General features: G+C 39.5%; 1 long non-coding RNA gene across 1 annotated transcript; it reads left to right on the forward strand.

Moving 5' to 3' along the window:
- The first annotated feature begins 68 nt into the window (after positions 1-68).
- Positions 69-10620, forward strand: LOC137659431 (uncharacterized). The gene is made up of 3 exons (XR_011047520.1): positions 69-151; positions 8270-8385; positions 10333-10620. It is a non-coding gene; the product is annotated as an uncharacterized lncRNA (long non-coding RNA).
- The last annotated feature ends 3566 nt before the right edge of the window (positions 10621-14186 follow it).

Consider the following 14186-nt stretch of genomic DNA (forward strand, 5'->3'; position numbering starts at 1 on the left):
CCAAATTTCAATATTCCAGCCAAATGTATTGTTCCGCTCTCGGGTGTGTCATTACTCTACCGGTTGTTGTGGAAGCAAGACAGAAACAGGACTCAGGAATATCTCATTTTCCGACATCTACAGTGACTAAAAGTTCTACATTTATCCAAAGGTTCGTACTGTTAATTTAGATATAAGGTCCGGTATATCAAAGTGTTCTCGGTGCTATTTTTGAACAGAAAATTGATAGATATATAGTTAGCGATATTTGTAGGTCTACTCAGTTTTGAGCCGGCACGCATAGACCAAGACTTATTACTAATGACGTAATTTTGTAGTTCCAATTCTTATGTACTGCGCAAATCCAGGGTTAATATATAGTGAATATTATTTTTAGTATGATATAGGAATGAAAAAAAAAATTGATATCTTTTTCAGAGTGCTTTTTTTTTAAGATGAAACTGGTTTTCTTAGTACTTCGATAATGTGGATTGGACAATTAACGCAAATACGCTGTGCGATTCTCTAAATACCTAACAATGAATAAGACAAGCAGATTTTGTAGGACACGTAGTTCGTACAGTAGAATAACTCTTTAGTATTTGCGGGAAAATGCTTTATATTTCAATTTCGAAATATGATACGTAATTGTGATAGCTAGGATACTGGAGTATTTTTACCAAATCTCAGTTTATCAAAAAAATTAACGGTAAAGTTTTAGATTCAACCAAATTGGGAAATGTATTATATTAATATATTTTCCTAGTAAAGCACGTGATAACAAAAAACTTTCTCTCAATACATTATTGACGCTGATGTCTACTTACAGAGATAATTATTCAGTTATTGTAGGTCTGCATTTTATTTCTAAGTGTTCTGTATACCTTTACGCTGCCACGGGACCTAGCTCTTGTTCGTTTGTATGTCTGTTTTCATCTTACTTGGCTCCGCCCCATTGCGTAATGTGACAATATTTGCTTGAATGCGCATTTGCTCCTCCCACTAATGTCGCTCCTCCAATCTAAATACTACTGGGTTCTTTTCAAGGGTTATTATTGGACGATTCATTGGTCTCTCAGTCTTGTTTCAAGGATCTGTTTTTCGTGCAATATAACATTGTAAACGATAGTATTTTGTTTTTTTCCCTATTTCATTATGGGAGAAACCCGTGATTGTCGTTTGTTTTCGGTTTTCAAAAGTTCCGGTTTCTATATTTTCAGCACATGTCACTTAACTGTCATGGATCCTCCGGTACGGTTGTGTGAAATATGTCGTTATTCCTATTTTGATGTGATCGGCCGATTTCATGGGAATTATAATGGAACTCCTGAAGTAGTGAATCGTTTTCTAAGGGAGCATTCCGTATTACCTTTAAGTGTCCAGTGTGGTAAATGTGATTCGCCTCTTAATCAGAGGCTGAACGTATTCCAGTACTTGATGATTCAGAAGAGGGTCAACCACAACCTTCCACATCTTCATCGTCATCTTCCGTTTAAGGTAAGAAGTGATTTAACAAAATATATATATTCAAATTTACCCCTGGTTAAAGGGGGGGTCGCAGGGGGGGCAAAGCCCCCCCCCCCGGTAGGGGTACAGGGCCCCTAGGTTAGGTTAGGTGGGTTTGTTAGGTTCTGTGGTGCCCTGAAAATTACTGTGGCCTTAAGGGGGGGTCGCAGGGGGGCGAAGCCCCCCCCCGGTAGGGGTACAGGGCCCCTAGGTTAGGTTAGGTGGGTTTGTTAGGTTCTGTGGTGCCTTGAAAATTACTGTGGCCATAAGGGGGGGTCGCAGGGGGGGCGAAGCCCCCCCGGTAGGGGTACAGGGCCCCTAGGTTAGGTTAGGTGGGTTTGTTAGGTTCTGTGGTGCCCTGAAAATTACTGTGGCTTTAAGGGGGGGTTGCTGGGGGGCCCTACCCCCCTCCCCCCGGTAGGCCTAGTTAGGGGTATGGGGGAGGGGTGCTGGAACATTAATTATTCATTTATTGCAAATATCATTCAGTGCCCCAACACCCTCCCCCCCCCCTTCCCCCACCCAAAACCCCGGTTCCCAAAGGGTGTCCCCCATAATTGGTGGGATGAACTAGGGTATACATAGTAAATCTCTAAATCGGTTGGTTTGCAGTCAAAATAAACGTTAAATTCATTGAAACCACACTATTTCTGATGCAACAAATATATTTTTATTGCATTTTTCCAAATTTGGCTGAAACTAAAAATTTACCAAATTAACTCATCACTACATTACATGGTATTATTACAGTTTCATCCATTATGGGAAATGTATTATAATATGTTTCCCTAGTACAGCACGTGATAACCAAATACTTCCTCTTAATACTTTATTATCGCTAATGCATACTTACGGAGAAAAAAACTATTTCAGGTATTGAAGGTCTTGACTTTTTCTAAGTTTAGTGTATATCTTTCCATGGCCACGCAAGGTACCTCTTGTTAGTTTGTATATCTGTTTTCATCCTACTTGGCTCCTCCCCATTGCGTAATGTGACAATATTTGCTTGAATGCGCATTTGCTCCTCCCACTAATGTCGCTCCTCCAATCAAAATACTACTGGGATCTTTTCAAGGGTTATTATTGGACGATTCATTTTCTCTTATTCTTGTTTCAAGGATCTGTTTTTCGTGCAATATAACATTGTAACCGATAGTATTTTGTTTTTTTCCTATTTCATTATGGGAAAAACTCCTGATTGTCATTTGTTTTTGGGTTGGAAACCTGCCGGTTAAGTTTTCTCGTTACTTAACTGTCATGGATCCTCCGATGCAGGTGTGCGATATATGTCGTTATACTTATTTTGAAGTGATCGGCCGATTTCATGGTAATTATAATGGTACCCCAGACATTGTGAATCGGTTTCTTCGAGAGCATTTAGTGTTACCTACAAGTGTTTCGTGTGCTAAATGTGATTCGCCTTTACTTTTCCGTGAAGATAGACATGTGTGGTATTGTACAAAATCAGTGAAAATACCTAAAACGAAGAAAAGGCGTTTGTGCAATTATAGTGTTACTGACTATAAGGGAACTTTTCTTCACGGGTCCCACCTTCCCCCGTGGAAATTAATTTTATTTGTCAATCACTGGTTGCATAAGTGTTGGGACCACCATTTTGTAATTAAGGGCCTCAGTATATCTCCTTCTACTAGTGTAGACTGGAGAAGCTTTTGTTCAGAAGTGACTGAATTTAGTTTTGATAACCAAGAGGCTATTGGTGGTGAAGGTGTAATCGTTGAGATTGACGAATCTCATTTTGGAAAACGGAAGTATGACCGTGGAAGGCCTCTGAGTGACATATGGGTGTTGGGGGGTATTGAGAGGCAGTCCAAAAAAACATTTATTGTGCCTTTAATTGACCCATTACCACGGAAGCGTGATGCAGCTACCCTCATCCCTTTAATTGAGAAGTACATTAAACGGGGCAGCATTGTTGTTAGTGATAAGTGGCGGGCTTATAATTCTCTGCAATCTCTTGGATACGATCACCGTACTGTAAACCATTCAGAAAATTTTGTGGATCCTTCAAACCCCGACACCCATACCCAAAACATTGAACGTCTTTGGCGGGAGCTGAAGGAATGGATACAACGGCCTGGTAACCGTTGTGAATACTTCAGGCAGTATTTGTCACGTTTTATTTTTATACACAAATACCCTGAGGAGGAGCTGCTCCATCATTTTTTTATCACGGCCAGCAAACTGTATCCTCCACAATATGAGGCACAACGGGTTCCAGTAGCTTTTGATGATTCAGAAGAGGGTCAACCACAGCCTTCCACATCATCATCGTCAGGTTCCATTTAAGGTAAGAAGTGACAACAAAATATATATTTAAATTTAGCCCGGGGTAAAGGGGGGGGTCGCAGGGGGGGCGGAGCCCCCCCCCCCCCCCCCGGTAGGGGTACAGGGCCCCTAGGCTAGGTTAGGTGGGTTTATTAGGTTCGGTAGTGCCCTGAAAATCACTGTGACCTTAAGGGGGGGTCGCAGGGGGGGCGGAGCCCCCCCCCCCCCCGGTAGGGGTACAGGGCCCCTAAGCTAGGTTAGGTGAGTTTATTAGGTTCGGTAGTGCCCTGAAAATCACTGTGACCTTAAGGGGGGTCGCAGGGGGGGCGGAGCCCCCCCCAGTAGGGGTACAGGGCCCCTAGGCTAGGTTAGGTGGGTTTATTAGGTTCGGTAGTGCCCTGAAAATCACTGTGGCCTTAAGGGGGGGTCGCAGGGGGGGGGCGGAGCCCCCCCCCCCCTCGGTAGGGCTAGGTAGGGGTATAGAGGGAGGGGTGGTGGAACATTAATTAGTGCAAATATCATTGGACGCCCCCTCCCCCACCCAAAACCCCGGTTCCCACCTGGGGTCCCCCATAATTGTTGGGATAAAGAAGGGTATTTCTGCATTACAACATAATATGCAACAAAAACAATAAAAACATGGTTACAAAAACTGATTTTTCTGGAAAAACTTGTTGTTTTAACTCCATTGTAAATCTCTAAATCGGATGGTTTGCAGTCAAAATAAACGTTAAATTCGTTGATACTACACTATTTCTGATGCAACAAATATATTTTTATTCCAGTTTCCACATAATGGATGAAACTGTAAATTTACCCATTACATTTTTTATTGAAGTTGACCATTTTTAAATTGAAATTGCAATTTGTATTTATTATTGATTTTTAAATAGTTTCCTTTTATGTGACACTCAACTATTAGAAGCAGGTAAAAATGTGATTTGTTTCTTGTCGATACCCAATTAATGTGTAAGTGGTTATTTATTTGCGGTGTGCAACATTTTTCAAATGTGAGAATTCTGGTAACTTGGGTGATTGTGAGCACTTAATTGCCATAGGTTGGTTTATTCTACAGATAATGTGTTTAGTGTATTAGATCCGTGGTTAAAAGAAAATAAATAAATAAAAAAATAAATAAAAACTAAAAAAAAATTGATTGCATGACATATTCTAGGTACGCCAAAACTCCCAATAAGGCTTAAGCATGGATCACTACTCCTTAATTATGGAAGACCTGGTGGGAAGTAAGGATTTTAGTATACTTCAGCCAATCCATTTTTGCATGAAAAACATTTTTTTCTAGTGTTCGTATTGTTTTATTGTGTTCTGTGTTATATTCTGCAAAACTGTCATTTTACCATTACGACCACCCTACATACCCCAATAGTAATGAGGGTTCCCCAAGGGGGGAATCAATGTTTTGGGTGGGATAAAATGAAAACTCATGATTTACAGAAGGTAATAATGTCAGAATCTTACAAAACAACAAGAAAAGTAGCAGACATAATTATTTGTCAAAAAAATAGGGTGAAATAACTGTGGAAGATGTACCTCTCAAGCATTGTTTTCTCTAGAATACCATTTTCTGCCAAGCACTGCAAAACAACAAGAAAAGTGAAAGAGACAATAACTTTTTCTTGCAAAAAATAAGGCTTAAACAAGTGCGACAGAGGTACCTCTCAAGCATAGTTTTCTCTAGGGTACCATTTTCTGCTGAGCACTGTTTTCTAAGCCTTTAACATGGTCCAATTACAAGCGTCGTGGCTTGCTGTTCCCATATGGTCTTTGCTTGGCCGTAGTTCGCTTCGTTTGCAAATAAAGATAATCTCACTGCTGCTCTGTTCTGGCAGGCGGAACATAGATGTGCTGCGCATGGCAGCCTTGTGGGTCACCAATAAAGTATCCTAATTACCTATAATTCACATCAAATCACTCTAATGGGTTATGTATGGAGCATGCATAAATCATTAGAGAGATTTGATATGAATTGTAGGTAATTTGGATACTTTATTGGTGACCTACAAAGCTGGCATGCGCAGCACATCCATGTAATCCTTACCAGAACAAAGGAGCAGTGAGATCATGTTTATTTACCAACAAAACGATGGCTCAACTTTGCTCTCAAATTAACTTATAACTGCTCCTCTATTCCGGCAAGGGGCACATGGATGTCCTGCCCACGCCAGCCGTGTGCATCAATTAAGGCTCCAAAATAGGCCATGTTCTAGCATTGATAAGCTGACCTACGATTACATATTGTATTACGATATTAGTCAGTGTCTGAGGTTTCTGGGTGAAAGGTACGGCAAGTGTCCTGTTTGTCAATATTCACTGTTATTTCGCAAATGTGCCTCGTTTAAATATAAATTATCAGCTCTAAGTTCTAATGGATTTGCTCATTAAGATAAATGCAATTTTCTAGCTTATCTAAAAGGTAACCACTTGTAGCAATCAACTACATTGCAATTTATGTACAAAGTGATATGGAGTCATGAAAATGTTCAGTGTGCAATGGGAAGGAAGAGTGGAAACAAATATACGAACGTAACAAGAGCTCTTCATTGTTGACATTGAACACATCAACAACAAATAGGAAAAATATCATACTGTAATTTGATTATTTTTTCTCTCATGCATTTGTGTGGATAACGTATTGAAGAAATTTTTGTCTTGTGGTTTACAAGAGAAAAATATAAATTACAATGTAGGTGAGAGTGGAGACAAAATTTAACCATAGTCTTTACATCAGAATTCATCACTCTTTACGTAGCATTGCAAAAATAAATGTACAATGTATATGAATACACCGGCAAAAATGTCTCCTAGCCTAGGCAACAGGTCCTTACCTAGCTAAACTTTACTCCTCTCCCACCTAGTGAGACCTAAGATAATGCAAATTAAATCAGGTTAGGTGGGTGCATACAGCTGACCTGACCTTCCCATAATATAGCCTACAATGTTATACACAGCAACTAAAATCATGGTCCAGACATATAATCCAAAGCAACCCATTCAAGGGATTACTACATAGTACTCTGTATTATATAAAACAAAAATGGTACTACCCCATATGTTTAAACAATATCAGTTTCCTTCCCTACATTACCACTTAGCAAGAATTACAGGAATGTGTACTAACCCTAACCTAACCTAGGAGGCTGGACCCTTACCTAGCCAGAGTAAGAACAACATCCCCACTACCTTACTTAATGTGACTTACAACGCTGTAGATAAAATCAAATTATGGAGGTATATCCCAACTTAGCCAACCACAAGACACAAATTCCTGTGTAAAATTTAACTCAAATAATCAAAGCTTTACTGTACATTGCACAATTAAAGATGCACAGCATAACTCTAGGTAACTGGATCATACTTAAATATCTTATCAAAACTAGATTTGTTTGTAAGATGTGGTAGATTGCCAACTGTTTTGGCATATTCAGTTCTAAATTTAAAGAGGCAAGAAAATAACTTCGACACAAATATAAAAAATAAAAATTTTGTCTCAATCTTTTTACTGCTTTAGACATTATAGGTGAATAATTGTGCTTATGCTACTGTTATATGGGTGAAGGACCGTTTTGTTAAAATTTCTCTTAACATATTCGTTAACTGACCTTTTGAACTAAATGAACCTTCCGAAAGTATTATGTCATAGGTCTTAGAAATGTTTATGTAACAGCAATTTCTTAGAGTGTAAGGAGTTACTTAATGGCTGATGTATTAATAGAAGGTGCTTGTGTGGAAAAATTATGTAATTGTTAGGTCCTCTTCATTTACTCACTGGCTACCATGTATGTAACAAGTACTTTAGGAGAATACAATCTAGTTATAATGGCATTCAATTGTGGTGTGGTGTAATCAAGTTCTATACAATGTTTACGAGGGGACAGAATCATTAAGAAAAGGGAAAGTTACAGGGGTTGAAGACCCCAATCAATGAGGCCAACCACCAAGTACCCTAGGCTAGGTTAGGTGGGTGTGGTTAAGACATGATGCATCCTAGTCTTTCACTCAGTTTTCCCCCACCCAAAACCTAGGTTTCCTAAGATACAATTGTGCTATGTGTTTTTACACCTGGTTTTAGTGTGATTTATACTTACCATATCAGTTATTCGTACATAGTGTAATACATTTAATTTTGTTTTATGGTATTCCCTCCTATAAAATATCGCGTCCCCCTGTGAATCCATGATAATTGCACCATTCAAGAGGTTTAATAACTTAAAAAAAAAGGTTTGAGGCAATAATAATTTTCTAATTATAGGAAGTAGGTGATGAGTATTGTTCATTGAAAAATATCAGGCCGTAGGTAATCATATATTCTTAAAAAACTAAACTCATGATCGTCTATTCATTAATACTAATCAATAGATTTTTAAAAGGTCCTTTTAGATAAATTGTAAAAGCAAGAAATCCATGTTCAATTCCGCAATATAACTCTACAAAATGGTGGAAGAGACACTAAAATATTTACACGTTCTCTTTATATCAGGTTTATCAGGAGCAAGGAGCCATGGGAGACAAATTTGAAGGCTTATAATTTTGTTGCACTTCAATGAAAGCATAGTATATGAAAACCAGCTAGCTGTAGTAACTGGAATTCTAAAGGTAAGGTTGATAAAGAGCAATGTTTATTAGATTTGAATAGTATTAAAAACTGTTGACTTATTCGTAGATTAAGGTCAAATTGATATTGGATCTAACCTTTTAAGTATTATGATGATTAGAGACTGTCGAAGTTTGTGGACTGAGCAAGATTTAATGGAAATAATTTTATATTTAGCTATTCAAGGCAGAATTCACTTGTAAGAAGATCACTAGGATTGTCTTCTATCTGTACTGCATTGACAATTGATACGTTGACTAATTCTAGATTTTGCCAATTGAAGGGGGTTGCAGATTATTAGTGCTCTTATTAGAAGACTAAAGTAGTATTAGATTATCAATTAATTAAGGTGGGATTTGATTGCCAATAGATTAGTATTGTGTTGAATTTCTGTTTGTTCCTACACAAATACAAATCATCATCTTTTAGTGGGAGTATAATTTCAGCTTGGCTGGAACTTGAATAACTATCAGCTCACACAAGCCACTTTTGACTTCACCCACTGGGTTGTACCGCCGTTTCTCTCCCTATCTCAGGAAACCAGTGGTGGGTAAAGGCTGGATTATATAATTAAAGGATAAAGTTGGATAGGGTTTTTTTATTTATTTTAGGTGACACTGGTTAACCACCAACAAAAAACATTGTTGTTTTGTTGTAATGTTAAAGACATGACTCCGGTAAAACCAGGTTGTTGGTTTAATAGTGTTGGATAATTAAGTCCATCGATAAAGTATACCCCGTAAACCAAAAACCAAAACGTTGAATAATCCCGTCAACGAACTAATTGTGAGAGCGAGAGAGAGAGAGAGAGAGAGAGAGAGAGAGAGAGAGAGAGAGAGAGAGAGAGAGAGAGAGAGAATGTTCCATAGATCAATGCAAGATAAGTAGAATTGGCCAATTCATTGAGTGAAGGTTTACCAAAAAAGATCCACTCGTATGAATTATTATAGGATGGCTGGAATTAGATTATGGAGGATCCATACATCATATAATAAATCTAATAGATCATTTCAATTACGAGAGTGATACATTTACTTGATAAATTTAGGAAGTAGCAGATCCTTTTTTCAGGAGAGTGAAAATACCACATTAGTTATTCATTTCCACAGCACTATACTAAGCAATATTCTGCATCTGAAACTCTTACCTTTTAAGTAAATTCTATTTTTGCTTGGAATTTATCCATAACTTTTTTTATATAAATATTCTATTGAGTTGTGTGTATTTGACTACGTATCCTCTGTGGTGTAAGGTAAAATGTTTTATCGAGGAACTACGATTTATAATATCTTGAAGTAAATTACATTAAGCAATTTGAGGATTTTGGGAGCTGCTGTTAGTCAGTGGATTACCAGAGGCCAGTCATTAGATTATTGAGGTGAAGTATGTCCATGTTAGCATTTAGAAGGCAATACTTTTCACTTTACAAGATAAACTTTCGGTTGTCTTGTTTGTCCTTTTTTTTATCGTTAATCATGTGTGCTTAGAACATTTTATTAAAAGTATATGGCAGCGATTTCAGTTTTCTGGAAGCATTTTAAACGTTATAGATGCTTGCTCAGCAAAGATCTGCCAGTAATTTTAGTCTTCTTGAAGCACTTTAAACGTTATAGATGCTTTCTCAGCAAAGATCTGGCAGTAATTTTAGCCTTCTTGAAGCACTTTAAACGTTATAGATGCTTTCTCAGCAAAGATCTGGCAGTAATTTTAGCCTTCTGAAAGCACTTTAAACGCTATAGGTGCTTTCTCAGCAAAGATCTGGCAGTAATTTTAGCCTTATGGAAGCATTTTAAATGTTATAGATGCTTTCTCAGCAAAGATCTGGCAGTAATTTTAGTCTTCGGGAATCTTTTTCAAACTTACAGATTAGTCTTGATATTGAAGAGTATAGTAAAATATTTCAATAGAACATATATCTGTAACATTGATATTTTTCATTGATTTTTCAGACTAGAATCATCAAAAGAGGAAATAATCTACAGCCTTCTTCTCAACACAGAAAATCTAACTACCATGTGCACTTATCATGAAGATCAGAAGCGAACAATCTCGGATTTGCTAAAACAAAAGAATTCCAGAAATCTTCCGAGGAAGGCAAAATAATCGACGAATTATATCAATTTCTGATTCAAAAGGAGGACCAAATAGTCTCACTGAAGTGACCAGTCTGTCATCAAATTTTTATGAAGTATTAGAAGACCCTCATAATTTTGAATATTTGTGAAGGGAATCTGTGTTTTTAAGGTTTTAAATAGTATTTTTAAATATTAAACTTAGCCGGTGAATATATAATAGCTGACGTCTCCGACGGCTCGACAGAATCCAAAAACTCGCGAGCGATCGCCATGAAGGTAGCGGGTGTGCCCACCAGCGCCGACTATCGGCCAGATACCGCATATACATGTAAACAGCTCCAGTTCTTCTCTGTCGGTTTCATCGACAAGTCGATTCCACTCGCTATTATGACCTCGAGTTTTCTACCGAATTGGTGAAGTACTTGGTTTTGGTTTTATTGCTTTCGCCGTGTTGGATTATTCAATACTATCCTCAAAAGAAATGCTTTTGAAAGGAGAGTAAAAGTGTTTTGCCCTTGCTCTTTTATCTCTGGTTTTTTCCATAGAGTAAAGATGGCCGACCCTTCCCTTAGTGTACGGAAGTGTGTTTTAGGCTTTTAGCAATTATCTTATCACGTTATAAATTGTTGTTGTTAATTATAGATTTTCCTCTATATATTTTATATCTCACCCGCCTTTATTAGGCCTCTTCGATTAGCTTTCCATTTATACTAAACATCAAGATAAATTTTATGTTTTGTTTATATGCGGCCTTACCTATTCCTCCCCTAGTCCGAGAGTAGGCGGTCCTAACTTGGAAACCGAAGTTAAACAACGTTGAGCCCATTCAACTTTTATTTTCGTTAAGTTTAAATCATTTGCTCTGTAAGAATTATGAAATGAATATTTTTTAGTAAATATTTTATGAAAGATTTTCTTTGAATAGTCTTCGTGCTGTTTCAAAGATGAACTAACGTTTGGTTTATTTATGCTACGCAGTTTGCGCTCTATCATTACGATAGAGAAAGAGAGAATCACGGTTTCACTTTGCAGAAAGAGTAAATCGATTTTGACGTTTTGTTCACTCTTCTTTCAAACTGAAGTGTTTTAAATACTAATTTAAAGGAACTTGTTAATTTTCAATTTCTTAGTCCTTTCAGTTTTTTCGTTTGGTCAAATAACCTGTTTATTGACGAAGGGTGAGTGGGCATTTCTCTTCTGTGTGAAATCGAGAGAGAGAGAGAGAGAGAGAGAGAGAGAGAGAGAGAGAGAGACGGAGAGAGAGAGGAAGAGAGAACGTTCCGATCTTTATTCTCGTCCCAAGCGAGTAACGTTGTTCTCAATTCAGTTTTTTACTCTCGTCCCAAGTCTCTGTACGGGGAGAAAGGATAAAACGTTTTTAGTTTTTATTCTCGTCCCAAGGCACTGTACGGTGAGAGATTGAAAACGTAGTCTTTAATGAACTAGTGTTTAGTCTCCTCCCCAGTCACTGATCCTTTTTAACTTTATATATTTCCGTTTTATTCGATATATGTTTACTGATTTTTGCTTGTACTAATGTGCTTACTTTATACGACTCATTTCGCAATTATAACCTTTTGATGTAAGGGAGAATTGCGTGCTTCAGGTAGAAATCAGTTTTATTCATGCCTAATGTGAAATTATTGAAAAATACGATATCAGTGAAGTAAGTGCAAAAACAGAAAAGCGTAGTGATAAAGTGATAATTGCGCAGTGTTTTTTAGTGTTGCGACCGAGGGTTCGTCTGTTCGTGCTTGTCGTTCACCTAGTCCGAGACCTCTTTCAGGCTCCCATGCTACCAGGGAGAAGTAATGTCGTAGGACTTATGGGGACGAGAGGCTTTAACCAACGAACAAACGTTCCCTCTATGGTATCGGGCGTGTCTCGCAAGATCGCCCCTACCATAAGACGAGCGAGGCTGTTTTTCTCCTCGTCATCCGAAGGCTTCTCGCAAAAGAAACCTTGGAGCAAAGTTTCTAGACCCTTAAAGCAGAAGTCAGTCCCTTTAGGACAGGTCCAGCGTCCTGGCTGTAGCCATGGGGACAGCTCTGACCCTTTGCAGTCGTCGGAAGACGGTTCGCCTATTAAACGCAAGCGTAACACGGGGTCCGAGGGTCGCGGTAAAGGCAATGTTTTGCCAACACAGACGTTACCGTCGTCTCGGCCCGTTCCGACTCCCGTTGATCCTAAATGGGTTGTCCTGCAGGACATGCAGACTAAGCTTGCCTCCCTTATGGAGAAGTATGACGTTGAGCAGGTTCACGATGAACCTTCGCTTTCGAGTCGCCGTTACGCTAAACGAGACTCTGGCCGTCAGCCGCCCAAATGAGCATTTACTCGTCCTTTTGACGTTATGAAACGTGATGTCGGTAGTTTGTCACGTCAGTCACGTGACTTGGATCCTCACTCGCTGCAGTCCCGTGTTGACTTTCAGCCGCTGCCGCAGCCTCGTGTTGACGTTCAGCCGCTACCGCAGTCTCGTGTTGACGTTCAGGACGTTCGCCAACCAGCTCAGTTGCCTTGTTTTGACGTTGAACGTCAAGCACCGCAGTCTAGAGTTGTTTTAACTGCTCAATCTAGGCAGTCAAGGTAGTCTCGATTTGACGTCGAGCGTCCTCCCGCACCTGTTGTTGTTGATGGTCAGTCCTTTAAGCAGTTACATGACGTAGCGTCCTTGACTGCTACTGATGCTCCTTTGCGTGTGGACTCTGCTTGTCAAGCATTGCCACCAAGGCAGGTCTCTCCCTTGCTTGAGACTCGGCAATTGTCGGACGAGGTTCCTTCAGATGAGGAAGTTGCTGATCCCCCTCCTACTGATATTCCCTTGGGGACTTTGTCAGACGGAGAGGAGCCTAAAGCTGCTCAGCCCTCTATGGACTTTAAATAAATCATGCTGATTTTTAAGGATCTTTGTCCGGACCATTTTGTAACTGCTGCTCCTCGTTCGCCTAAACGGCAGAGTTTACACTAGGCCTAGCTACTTCGAAGCCGTTGTTTTCTAAGCTAGTGCTCTCTCGCTCTTCTAAGAGAGCTTTACGTTTGCTAGGCGACTGGTTGATCACCAGGAGGAGTTTGGGGGAGACAGCCTTTGCTTTCCCTCCTTTTAAACTGGCTTATAGAGAGAGCGTCAGGTATGACACGAGAGAAGTTCTCGGCTTGGGAGTTCCTGCCTCTACCCAGAGAGACTTCTCAAGCCTCATAGACTCCCCGGCGCCTGGCCATGAGACGCTCCAAGATTTTATGGTCGGCCTCAGAGCTAGACCATCTCCTGTTAGGAGTTTTTCGAGCATTTGAAGTTTTGCTGTACAATTATGTCATGCATGAACAAGGCTATCAGGGATGGCTCCAATGATCTGACAGCCACGTTCTCTGCAGGAACAAGACTATCAGGGATGGCTCCAATGATCTGGCAGCCACGTTCACTGCAGGAGTACTTAAGATGTAAGTGCGCTCAATGTGTTCATTGTCAAGACAAACTTCACGATGAAGACTACCAAGCTGTCTTGACAGCATTAAGGGAAGGCGACTGGATGGTCTCTCTCGACCTTCAGGATACATACTTCCACATCCCGATTCATCCAAACTTTCAACTACATCTGAGGTTTGTGGACGGGAAAGTAATGTACCACTGTCGAGCACTGTACTCCGACCTCATTCCTGCTCCTCTTGTTTTTACAAGGCCCTTGCAAAATGTAGCAAGCTTTCTACATTTTTTGAGGATTCAGAGC

This window comes from Palaemon carinicauda, chromosome 20 (assembly GCF_036898095.1).
Source record: "Palaemon carinicauda isolate YSFRI2023 chromosome 20, ASM3689809v2, whole genome shotgun sequence".
Taxonomy (NCBI): Eukaryota; Metazoa; Arthropoda; class Malacostraca; order Decapoda; family Palaemonidae; genus Palaemon; species Palaemon carinicauda.